The sequence below is a fragment of the Rhinopithecus roxellana genome, chromosome 3, assembly GCF_007565055.1.
Source record: "Rhinopithecus roxellana isolate Shanxi Qingling chromosome 3, ASM756505v1, whole genome shotgun sequence".
Lineage (NCBI taxonomy): Eukaryota > Metazoa > Chordata > Mammalia > Primates > Cercopithecidae > Rhinopithecus > Rhinopithecus roxellana.
The window spans coordinates 175219874-175231884 of record NC_044551.1 but is presented as its reverse complement, the minus strand read 5'-3'; the positions used below and the strand labels follow the sequence as shown (position 1 = coordinate 175231884).

The following is a 12011-nucleotide window of genomic DNA, read 5'->3' as shown; positions in this document are numbered from 1 at the left end:
TTGAACCAGTTTCCCCAGACTTTTAGCCCAAACCCTGGGCAGTTGGCTCACGCCTCTTGGTTTTCATACTGACATCCTTGGGGCTCTTTCCCACATGCTGCCCCCTCCCTGTGCTTTGTCCTCTGTTCATGACCTTCTACCCTCCAGCCAGGAAAAACCAGCACCCTCTGTTTAAGGAGGCAAATCCTGTCACATTCACAGGGCAGAAATCTGCAGTAAGAGGTACATATTGGCTTGACTTCACGTTCCAATCTGAGGAAGCCTAATTGTGAAGGCGCTTTTCGGTTGTTTTAATTCTAATGTTGACTATGGAAAGCATAGGATTTTTTGCTTTTACACACTGCAGAAGTATGGACAAAGTTGCAAAATCCTACACGAAGGGATATTTTTCTTCTTCCTCTCATGTCCTTTGAAACAGATTCATTTCTCCTTTCCTCTTTTAATGAAAATTTAGCTTTTCTTTCTGGCAAGACCTTAGGGTGAGGTTTAGAACAAATTTCAGTTAGGCAGAGAGAGTAAATGCAGTGTCTGGTTGTGGTGGAATCATTGGCTTTGGAATTAGATTAATGTGGTTTCCAATCCCAGCTCTGGCATATCTGTGAAAGCGTGACTTGCACATAGGTGACCACAAACACCACAGCCATAAAGATGATAACGTGCCTCATGCTGAGGTTGGACTATTTGCAAAGCACCTAGCTCAGCCCCTTTAGGCTCAAGCTTCATTTAATCCTCACAATGACCCCAAGAGGTAGTTTACGTTTACAGAAGAGGTGGGTAACTGAGGCTCAGGCCCAATATGGTTAAGAAATGGAAATGAGTTTCCCCCTAGGCGAGGTGGCTTTGAAGCTGGAGCTCCCAGCCACTCTGACATATTGTTGTGTAATTATCGCTATTACTCTTGACAGACTAACCTCTCAGATAAGACCTTGCCACTTACATAATGCAGAACCTTCTCTTCCCAAGTGGACTGTGATTTCTTTGATTAAAGTGTTTGCATCTCCTTCATCTCTGTATTTCTCACCCCCCCAATCCCAGTGGAAAGTGATTTGTACATTCTAGAGGTTCATGAAATATCAATTGACTGACATAAGTGGGCTTTGGAGAGCCTCCAGCTTTGGTTTTGCAACAGCAGACCTCTCTTTCCCTGTCTACTTGTCTTTTAAAAAATCATCTTACATATGATTGACCCTTTATAAAGGTAAATATTTCAAATGCAGAACATTCAGAAACTGTAATGAAGAAAAAAATGATTTATAATTCCACTACCAAAAGGTATCGTTTTGTCTGACTTCCTTCCAATCTGCCTGTGCAGAGATTTATGTTATTGCTCTTTACAAATGTGTATTTTTTACCATAAAAATAGTACATTTGCACATTAGGAATGGGGAAAAAAACTGAAAAATCATACAAGTTACTCAGAATATCACAACCAAGAGTTAGCTGTTGTTAACATTCTGACACACGTTGACTTTACTTCATGTTCCAATCTCAGGGAGCCTAATTATGAAGGTGTTTGTTCAGTTATTTTCCGTTTAAAGTTGAATATGGAAAGTATAAGATTTTTTTATTTATTCTTAATGGCCGCGTGATATTCCACTGTGTGACTGAACCAAAAATCATTTATCCAGTTCCAAGTTGTTGGGCATACAAGTTGTTTTCAATCAGTCGCTTTATACATACCAGTGAAATAAACATCCCTGCTGTTGCTGCTGAAGGATTCTCTGGTCACGGACCAGGGGTAGAGGTAACTGGAGTGGGCCCACATGGCTCTCGGACTCCACAATCTGAGTTTCATCTGCCTTCCACTGTTGTTCTTTTCAGTAGGGGTCTGCCTGCGTGACCTGTGCATCTGAGCCCATCCAATGCACTGGATTCATCTGGAGGATGAATATGTTTCCAGCAAGGAACTGACTTTGTGGGTTCCCCTAGGAATTTCCTGCAACTTTTCTAGTGTGTTGGCTTCTGATTTCTCCTGTAGGTAGACACACAGAAATAGAGGGCAAAAAATAGAAAAAGAGACTTTTAAAAACTAATTTATGCACATAAAAAACATTCTAACAGTTTAGAGACAGCAAAAAAGAAAAAAGTCATCTCTCTTTCTCTCTCTTCCTCAGATTCCTTATTCCCTTCCTAGAGGCAGCTGTTGCCCAGTTTCTCCTGTTTTCTTCCAAAAGAGTCTGCAGTCACCTCTCTATGCACTCACACAATCATCTCTATCCACCTATTCGTTTGTTCAGCTATCTTTTATCGATTTATGTATGTAACTAACTATTGATCCACCCAGTCATCCATCTGTAGAAAAATCAGGAATGTTTAAATGAGTAGTTACCACAAATACAGCATTTCAGAGGGGGCTTTAGAAGGTAGGAGTGTGGGTCCCCAGCTCACCACCCACCCACTTTGTAACTTTGGCCAAGAGGCTCTGCTGCTCTCGGCCTGTCTCCTCCTGTGTAAAATGAGGCCGACAACACTCCCAGGGGGCGGTGAATGTGCCCTGGAAAGTGGAGACAGGGAGTGGATGGAAAGGCCTGGAAAGGCCCGTGGAGGGTGCTGCTCTCCGCTCAGGCCTGCAGTGAGGGAAGACCCAGCGTGCTTTTTCACCCAAATGAGGGGAGCAGAAGAGGGCAGAGGGAAGCGAGGAAGGTGAGGGAGTGCCCCTCTGGCTCCCCTACCGCCTGGTGGAAGGGACAGGGTGATGTTTCATAAACATTACCTCACGTGTTTTCAGGGAGATAAAGTGTTTAGTAAACGATGTTGGAGGAGGACCTGGCCTGGAGAGTCATCCGCATGACCACCACCAGGACACACGGCTGCCTGCTTGGACTGGCTTCAAGGGCCTCCAGCTCAGCTTGCCCAAAATACAGGAACCAGCAAGTGGAGTGGCTCTATTTAGTGTAAATAGAGGCAAATACTCTCATGCTGAAGGACAAAGAGGTTACGCAGGAAGAGGGCCGGCAGCCTCCTCTGGTCAGGAGTCAAGGTCTATGGGCACCGGGAGCCCAGCACTTCCATGTGGGGTTCAACTCTCTGGAGCTGGGGTTTGCCTCAGGGGTTCCATGTAACATAACCCCACAGGGAGGCATTGACATAAAACACCATGGGAGTGGTGCCCCCGGAGTTGTGTAGCGGGGTGCCTGGTGCAGGCACAAGGAAGTGGTCACCATTTGCTTACAGGGCCGACCATCTAGGATCCGAGGAAACCTGAACCGGCCACCAAGTCCCCTACCGTCCACCATTTACCCTCCTCTCAACCACAGGAGGGCCCTTGGCTGCATCAGGTTGGCACTGGACAGTAATGGTGTATTCTTCCTTATCAGAGCAAGACTTCCCTCCATTCCCACACAGTTGAGTCAAGGGTGGCAGCAGCACAAGATGCTTTCCCTGAGCCAGTCCTCTCTGGACCCTTGCCAGGGAGCAGACATGTCACAAATGTACAAATCTGAGCTCAATGAGGAATGTCTTTGCTAACTCTCAGGGCCCCTAGGCATGGGCAATGGACCAGACCCCATCCTATTTTCTTTTTCAATTAATGTTGCTGACACATTAATAAATGAGGAAATTCTAATACAGATTTGCAAAAATTGTGATACAATTGAAACTCTTGCATTGAACAATTTAATGCTTTCAACATATACTCACCCAAACACACTGACTTGGCAATGATATCGAGTCTGAAGTGGAAAGCCTTCATGAATATCAGGCCCAGGGCAAATTTCTCTCTGGCTCTACTCTGTCAAAGGAAATGAGAATTTAGCTTAGTAAGTGGTGATGTCCTCCTCACTGGAGGCATGTAAGCAGAATGGATACCACTGAGGGAATCACTGCACAGGCCTGAAGCTGTCTGGGAAATGTGAACTGCAGGACATCTCCAGCACCAAGGTATATTTGGTTCTAAATCTAGTTGTAGAGAGGTCCTGGCTGGGCACAACGGGTCATGCCTGTAATCCCAGCACTTTGGGAGGCGGAGACGGGTGGATCACCTGAGGTCAGGAGTTCAAAACCAGCCTGGCCAACCTGGTGAAACCCTGTCTCTACTAAAAATACAGAAAATTAGCTGAGCGTGGTGGTGTGCTCCTGTAATCCCAGCTACTCAGGAGGCTGAGGCAGGAGAATCGCTTGAACCCTGGAGGAGGTGGTTGCAGTGAGCCGAGATTGCGCCACTGCACTCCAGCCTGGGTAACAAGAGCAAGACTCCATCTGAAAAAAAAATAAAACAATCCTTCCTGCTGGGCTGAGCTGACTTGGCTGTGAGCAGAGGCAGAGTCTGGGAGGCACCCCACCCTGAGCAGCTTTCCTGGAACTGCATAGTGTTTGATGAAATGGATTGAAAACTCAATTTCCAGCTCAGTGCCAATTTGGGGTCAAATGATATATTTCACTTTTGTCAACAAGCTTTGTTTTTCTGAGCCTCAGTTTCCTCATCTGCAAAATGGGAGTGATACTTCCTGACTTGCGGGGCTGTGGTAAAAACTAAATAAGATAGTGTATGTCTGGACCAACTCAGCATCAGGCACACAGTGAGCACTCACATACGTGGCATGAGAGGTGCGAGGCACCCCCTGAACTAAAACACTACATCAAAAAGCAGATATGGAACTGGGCATGGTGGCCCACACCTGCAATCCCAGCTTCTCAGGAGACGGAAGCGGGAGGATCCTTTGAGCCCAGGAGCTTGAGTTCAGCCTGGGCAACATAGAGAGACTCCATCTCTAAAATAAAATAAAATAAAATAAAATAAAATAAAATAAAATAAAATAAAATATTAAAGAAAAACAGATATGGGGAGGAGCTCTTTCTGGCTTTCCCTCCTGGCTCCAATTCCACAGCTCTGGAATCTGCACCTGCCAGGCCCTTTAGCTCTGAACTCAAATGCCTGGCCTTATTCTGGCAGTGTTAGAAGCACAGGCTTGGGTTCTGGGGGATGAGTACAGGTAAGTGACCTCCCCTGGGATTTCACTGTGCTTCTGAGCACATACAGATAGACAGATAGTATCCTTATAATAATAACTATTATTTATGTGGCTCTTATTATTTGCTAGTTACTTTCTGTGTGCCCTTAAGCAAGGTACTTAACCTCTCTGAGCCTCAGATTCCTTATCTAGAAATCAGAGAAAATAATAATGCTTATTCAGAGTGATTGTGAAAATAAAATTAGCTCATACATATAAAACAGAACAGTGCTTGATGCACAGTAAATTCAAAATGTAAATATAATTAACACTATAAATATATTGAAACAATATAAAATTAGTTGTTATTTGCCAGGCACTGTGCTATACACATATGCATGATTCTCAGAACAACCTTCAAGGTATCTGCTACTATTATAATTCTCATACAACAGTGGAATAAACTGAAAAGTGAAGTAAATGTTGCCCTAGACCACTTGGCCAATAATTGGCACATCCAAAATTCAAAATTGATTGGCTGATTCCAAAACCAAGCTCCTAATTGTTATGTGCTTATTAGTGTGGAAGTAAGAGATTGTCAAATATTACTTCATACCCCCACTTCATTAGTTAAAAAATAGACAACCACAACCGCAATGATGCCAACAATTACAAAACTCATCTCCACAGGACCCCTCTCAAGCTACAAGCAGATGGCATCGATCCTGACTTTGCTGCCATGAAATTCCCTCAAGAGAGCCCCACATCAGCACTCCTGAGTTTGCAGACAGTCATTAGAGACATGCTTGCTTGGGAAACAGCTGCCCTCCACCCTGATTTCACAGCTGGGGAAACAGGGCCTGGAGAGGAGACTCATCTGATCCCCTCCGTTTTATGCCACTCCTTCCTCTTGCCCATAACACCACACCATGGAGCTTTGCCTCTCGGGGCCTATTCATCTCAAATCCTTTTTCTGATTAGCTCACTGTGCTGCCTGCCACCGAGGTTCTCATCAGAGCACTCATGGGGCCTTGGCTATTTAAAAATTCTGTTAATTCGAGAAGTCTCTGCCACTGCCCCTGCCAGCACCAGGCTCACCCATGTTTGGCTTTTGCATTCTGTGCTTCCTAATCCCATTTCTGGGGCTTAATTATGATTACACAGCTTTATTATGTAGAATTGATTTTAAGTAATGGCCCTAATTAAGAGTGAATTTTAATTATGCTTAATTCAGAGCCTGCCTCCGATTGCCAAAGATTTGCAGCCTGAGAAGAGGAAAGGCTGCCCGTGCACAAAACTCACACGTGACTTTGCTCTTCAAGCTGCTGGGATGTTGCAGCCAGATGGCTTTATACTATTTTCTGGCCTCAGGGTGCATTTCTTCACCAGGGTGCAGGGGGTATCAGCTCTAGTCCATATTCCCTTCCATCCAGAAGCAAACTTGGAGCCCTGGCAATAAAAAAAACAGAAGTGGGGAGCCTGTAGCTTTGGGATGAATATCAATCACACCATCCACCCTGTTGTAGAAAATGAAGCTCATTTGCTTTCTTCCAACTGCTCATGAAACCCGTTCCGCAGGTGAGAAAACCAAAGCTCAAGAAGGCCAGGACACACACAGTCAGTGAGGGCAGCGGGAGGATTGGAAATCAGCTCTGCTCTTAATGCCTGTGCCCGCTCTGTTCCAACACAGCCTTCCGGTAAGTGGCAATCATCTCTGACTTTGGCAGAAACCAACCTCCTTGAATTTCCTGCCTGACCACCTAAGCCACTGCTTCCCCAACTTTAGAGGCTCATAGGCTGTGAAGGTGGGTCTTTTATGTAAAAGTGAAAAAAATCTCAAACCAACTTGTTTTCAAATGAAAATTTTATCCTACCTTTAAAACTGCTATAAAGCAAAAGTTATCATAAAAATGTTAAAAAAGAAATAAAACAATGTGATGAAATCCAAATCGGAAACTATTACCTTCTAAAGCCCTAAGAGTAAGGCTTGATCTGTCTGTCTTTAAAAAACAGAGATGATCTCCTGACCTCGTGATCCGCCCGTCTCGGCCTCCCAAAGAAGGTAGTTCGACACAACAGCACCAGACTGAGACTTTGTCCCTGATATAATCAGAAAGACCGAAAAGGAGTTGGAAAGACAATCATTGTGTCACTCTGTGATACAGTGTTATTTAAAGTCGTGTCCAGGTGCCAGTTAAAATCGACTCTCCTTTGTCCAACACTTTGAGGCGCACTGATCCAAACCAATTTAGCACAGGGTTCTGGGGACCTCTGAGTAATAATGCCCCTCAGCTGCCCTACAGACGACAAGATTCTGGACAGAAATCCAGCTCCCCTAACCCACAGCCCTAGCCCAAGGACAAGATATGGGCATTCCTTTGGTGTTTCAAATAAAAACACAGTGAAATCAATATGTTCTCCAAGACCGGCTGGTGGAGGCTGTTCATCTGTGGAGGAGGGGCCTGGCCATCCGGTTCCTGAAGGCCTTTGCCACACTAGAATGTTTTATGAATCTGAAGTTCCCACCTTAGAAAATCACCCACTAAGAAGCCAAGTTCTGAAAATGTTTTGATTTTTCTAGAGGGAAATGGAAAGTGAAAAATGGAAATCAATTACCTTGAAAATAAAAGGGGCAATTTCACTCACAAATTTTATACTTGAAAGCTCAATATGAAACAGGCATTCAAATAAGTCTCAGGCTAAGTTAAAAGAAAAAGGGGAAAAAGAGAAAATCATGTATTAATCCTCTTCCCTTTGCTCCTTCTGACCGAGTGTGTTTTCCTTAGACTCAAAAAGATAGATGGACTTAAAACGCGATTAAATAAGCATGTTATGACTTTAATAACCCAAGCCACAGAAGTTTTCTATTAAAAGTTGGGTATTTAGAAGACCCATTTGGTTAACCTAACCAGTCTAGTGACACAGAAACCACCACGTGCGGGGAGCTCTTCTGAGCAGAGCTGAAGCAGAGACTCCCCACTTTTCTCTCAGGGATTTGGGGGTAAAGTTACCATCAGACCCTTCAGTTCAGCTGAAAACCCTGAGATACCCAATACACTCCCATTTTCTACATCTAGGAAACGTCACTAAAAGAGAGGAAAAGATAATAGCCTTGATTGAAATAGAAAGGAGTTACAGAAACTGACACCAAACAGCACAATAGACATCATCATCCCATTATAGCCACAATGCACTCATTCTTTCTTTCTGTCTTCATTCCTGCTAGGTCAAGGCAAGCCGTAGAAGTGGTTTTGTGACCACCATGATGGTTTCCCCAGGCAAATTTAGACAGCATATTTTCTCCTGCCACAAAAAAACTACAGCCAGACTCTCCAGTGGTTGAATTCCTATTCTGCAAGTTACCAGCTGTGGAACTCTGTGCCTCAGTTTCCCCATCTGTAAAATGGAGATAACAGTAGCATCTGCCTCATAAGATTGCTGTAAATATTAAATGAGATAGTGCTTAGCACAATGCATGGCACATAGCAAACACTTGGTGGCCGATTAATGGTAAATACTAACCCTGGCTCGAGCTTACTGCCATGCTTTATCTTAGCAGCTCCTGACTTGCCTGTTGACAAAAAATGCTCCTACACTCAAGTATTCGGAAAACCTACAGCAAGGTGGTGAGAGACTTGACTCTCCAAACCTCTGAGGTGCTTTTCTGTCCTCATTCCAGTTTTCTGCCCATCACATTGGCCAAAGAGCTCTAGCCAGAGCTGAAGCCAGTGCTGATCACTTTCCTGAAAACCTGGCTGGCCTCGGAGATGGGACCGAATGTAGCCCAGGGAAGAGGTGTGTGTTCAGACCGCTTCCTCTTGGAAATCCGTTTTGACTGTAGATCCAAAGAAAATCCTTCCAGGCTTCTTGTGCATGTGCCAAAACCTGCACACATGTATGCATTTCTTCCTCTCTGTGCATCTCTCCTGCACATCTGGGCAAAAACCACTCTCTGCAGGTAGCATCTTGTGCATGTAGCTGTCTGGCCCTATGATAAAATGCATTGTTTCTCTCTGAGTGAAGCTTAATGCACCTCAACCTAGGGATTTATACTAAGCAATAAAATCCACAGGATAGAGAAATGCAAATAGATTGTAGAATATAATATTATCATTGTCAACATAAAAGACTTTTATTTACTGACCCCCCAAAAGAAAATACACCATAGTGTCATTTGTTTCAGGGCATGCAAAAAAGGTTTCAACAACTAACAGGGCATGTTTCTGAGCAAAATATACCCCTTATATAATGTTGGAACACATATTGTCAGTGGTCACTCGTGTGTCTGTGTTCTTGCAAACAAACCTGTGGAACTGAGTCATGGAAGGTCACTTCCAGCCTCCTCTCTGAGCCACTCGGCACCTACCTAGCTCTGTTCACAAACAAACCAGACAATCTAGACTTATTTGAAGGGAGAGGCCCTCTGAGGCAGGCCATACTCCATCAGCACATCTTAGAATGAGGCGTTTGAGCAGTTGCTGACTTGGCTTCCTGAGGAACTAAACAGAGTTGTGGTGGAGGTTGATTAAACGGATGGTCCATGCTGCTTTGGGCAAAAGGAAAACTTAAAGAGAAGATGTAGCAGAGCACATGGGAGGCAACAACTCCATCTCTTCTCTAGGAGGTATCCCTAAACTCCCCCTAAATGCTCAAGGTCGTTCCACCACCGCTTTTGTTGCACAGGATATTGACAACTTACAAGACCAATTATTTTCACTGATTGGTTTGAATGATAAGTCTGTTGTTTTGTGTAGGGGTTTGGCTGTGATATCTGATCCAGTCCCAGCAATTGTTTCATTTCTGTCTATGAGGGCAAGATCTAAGTTTATAAGGCTTAAAACAGCCATAATTACCTGAATGACATTTTATGTGAAAAATATATTCTAACTGGTTCTCCCAATAGCCCCAGGAAACATACCCTAGGTATTAACATGGCCAATTTATAGGTGAGAAAAAAGAGGCTTCAGAGAGGTGAAATACATTGTCCATGATCACCCAGCCTGTAGGAGGGTGACTCCAGAGGCCTCGGTCCTGAGCCTGAGCCTGTCCTGCTTAAGCTTACATCAGGGAAGCCCTTATGTGGCCTGTGCTGGGTGCTCTGTCATGGGGACATCTCACAGGCTTGGTAGGTTTTATCACTCCTGCTTTACAGATGAGGAAACTGATACTTAAAAGAGGAAAAGTGTCTGCCCAAGTCACACAGATGTATATAACTTGACTGGATTCGAACCTAAGTCCTGACTCCACCTGCTGTAGGGTATAAAGGAGAGCTTGAAGGTGTCATGGTTATCCCCTTTACAGACCACCACACCCCCTATCACTGAGTGAGTTTTATAAGTTTCAGCAACCACATCAGTAATCTCATTTTGCATCCACAAATTTCTATTTAGTCCTTGCAGCTCCCTTGGACAGAGAATGTACCGTGTGTTTGAAAAGATGGTTCAGAAAGGAGCCTTTGGCAATCCCCAGGGGCTTCTGCACCCAAGATGGATGGGAGGGATCATGACAACCAGCTGCAATCAAAGAAGGAAAACAGCAAACCGTATCCTAGAGTGGAAGCTGTTTTCTTGCTTTCAGAGATCAAATGTCACCACCCCCCTAATTCAGTCCTAATGCATCCTCCACAGACATACTCTTGAGCTCTCACAATCCACCCTTCAAGTCATGATGGGGCTCAAGGCCTTCACTGGGCTTCATTATCACAGAGCACACAGGGAGAAGAGGACTCATTTATTGAAGCAACAGATATTGGTGCCCAGTGAAATTGATGACCACCATGACCTAGGCTGGGCATTCAGTGGAGAGTAACACGGGCATCTTCCCTGACATCTGGGGCTTACAGATAATGGAGCAAACAGAAAAGAATCAGATAAACAGATAGGCCAGACCAGAGAGTGCTAAGCAGACATTAAAACAAGGAGGTCAACATTAGATGCAGAGCCCAGGGAAGGCTTCCTTGGACAGGCGACACTGAGCTGAGGCCTGACTGGCCCTGGAAAGACCTTGGGACACATTCTAGGAGGGAGGGTGCTGAGCCCTGGAGAGCTCTGTTTTGGGCAGTCACTCTCATCAAAGTTTCCATGATGACACAAAGGTCACATGAATGCCCAGAGTCTAATTTCAATCAACAATGAATCATGGCCACTCTGGGAGCACCAGCACCCCACTCCCCAAACCTCTACCACACCCACCACACCTACAAGGGCAGTTTGTTTGACCAACAGATAAAAGATTATTCCAAAATACACTTGGTAAAAACATCCATGGGGAGGGTGAAGTTTCTGGTTTCCCCTTTAAAGGGATCTTTGGATGTTCAGAGCTTCTTACAGGATAGCTCCTCCTGTAAGGGTTTTGCCCCTGGAGTTAATGTTCACAAAGTGTGTATTTCTCTTTTGAGAATTTTGTATGAAAGGGACGCTGATAAGGGAAATGGAGGCCTTATTGCTAAGAAACTAGTCAGCATTTGCAAGAGGAAGGGGAACTAGCATTGACTGCACACTTCCATGCAGCAGCGTTGAGCTAGATGCCTTATCTGGTTTATCTCCTTCAATCCCAGGAAGAAGGTATTAAAAGTCCCACTTTTACAACCTAGGACATTAGGTCTTTGAGAGGCAAAGCAACTTTCACAAGGTTATACAGCAAATAAGTGACAGAACCAGAACCAATTTATTATATGAATCGAATGTGGTGATTACTTACTAGGTTCCAGGCACCTTGCTCGGTTCCTTCGGATCGTGCATGATTTCACTGACTTCTCACCGCATTTCATTATATTACTATACCCATCTAGCAGATGGGAAGACTGAGGTCCAGGGAGGTAAAGTAGCTTGCCTGAGGTTTTTCAGCTCTGAGGTGATAAAGCCAGGATTGAAACCCAAATGTGTCTGATGCCCTCTTTTTTCAGAGAGGCTGATGTCAAGAGAGGGAACGATGGAAATGTTCCATGTTAAAGGAGATTAACGAGACATGACTACTAAATGCAAAGCCTGATCATAGACTGGAAACTGTACTAAAGGGGAACATGCTATAAAAGATATTTTGCAGTCAACTGACAAAATTGAAATGTAAATCGTAGATCAGATAAAAGGAGTTGTATCAGTTTTGCATTTAGGCTGTTGATAA

General features: G+C 44.3%; 1 long non-coding RNA gene across 1 annotated transcript; it reads right to left on the bottom strand.

Moving 5' to 3' along the window:
• Window positions 1-1538: 1538 nt before the first annotated feature.
• Window positions 1539-8909, bottom strand: LOC104663607. Its single transcript, XR_748156.2, has 5 exons — window positions 8507-8909; window positions 7506-7588; window positions 6192-6338; window positions 3640-3730; window positions 1539-1972 (listed from the first exon to the last, which is right to left on the bottom strand). It is a non-coding gene; the product is annotated as an uncharacterized LOC104663607 (long non-coding RNA).
• Between the last annotated feature and the right edge of the window lie 3102 nt (window positions 8910-12011).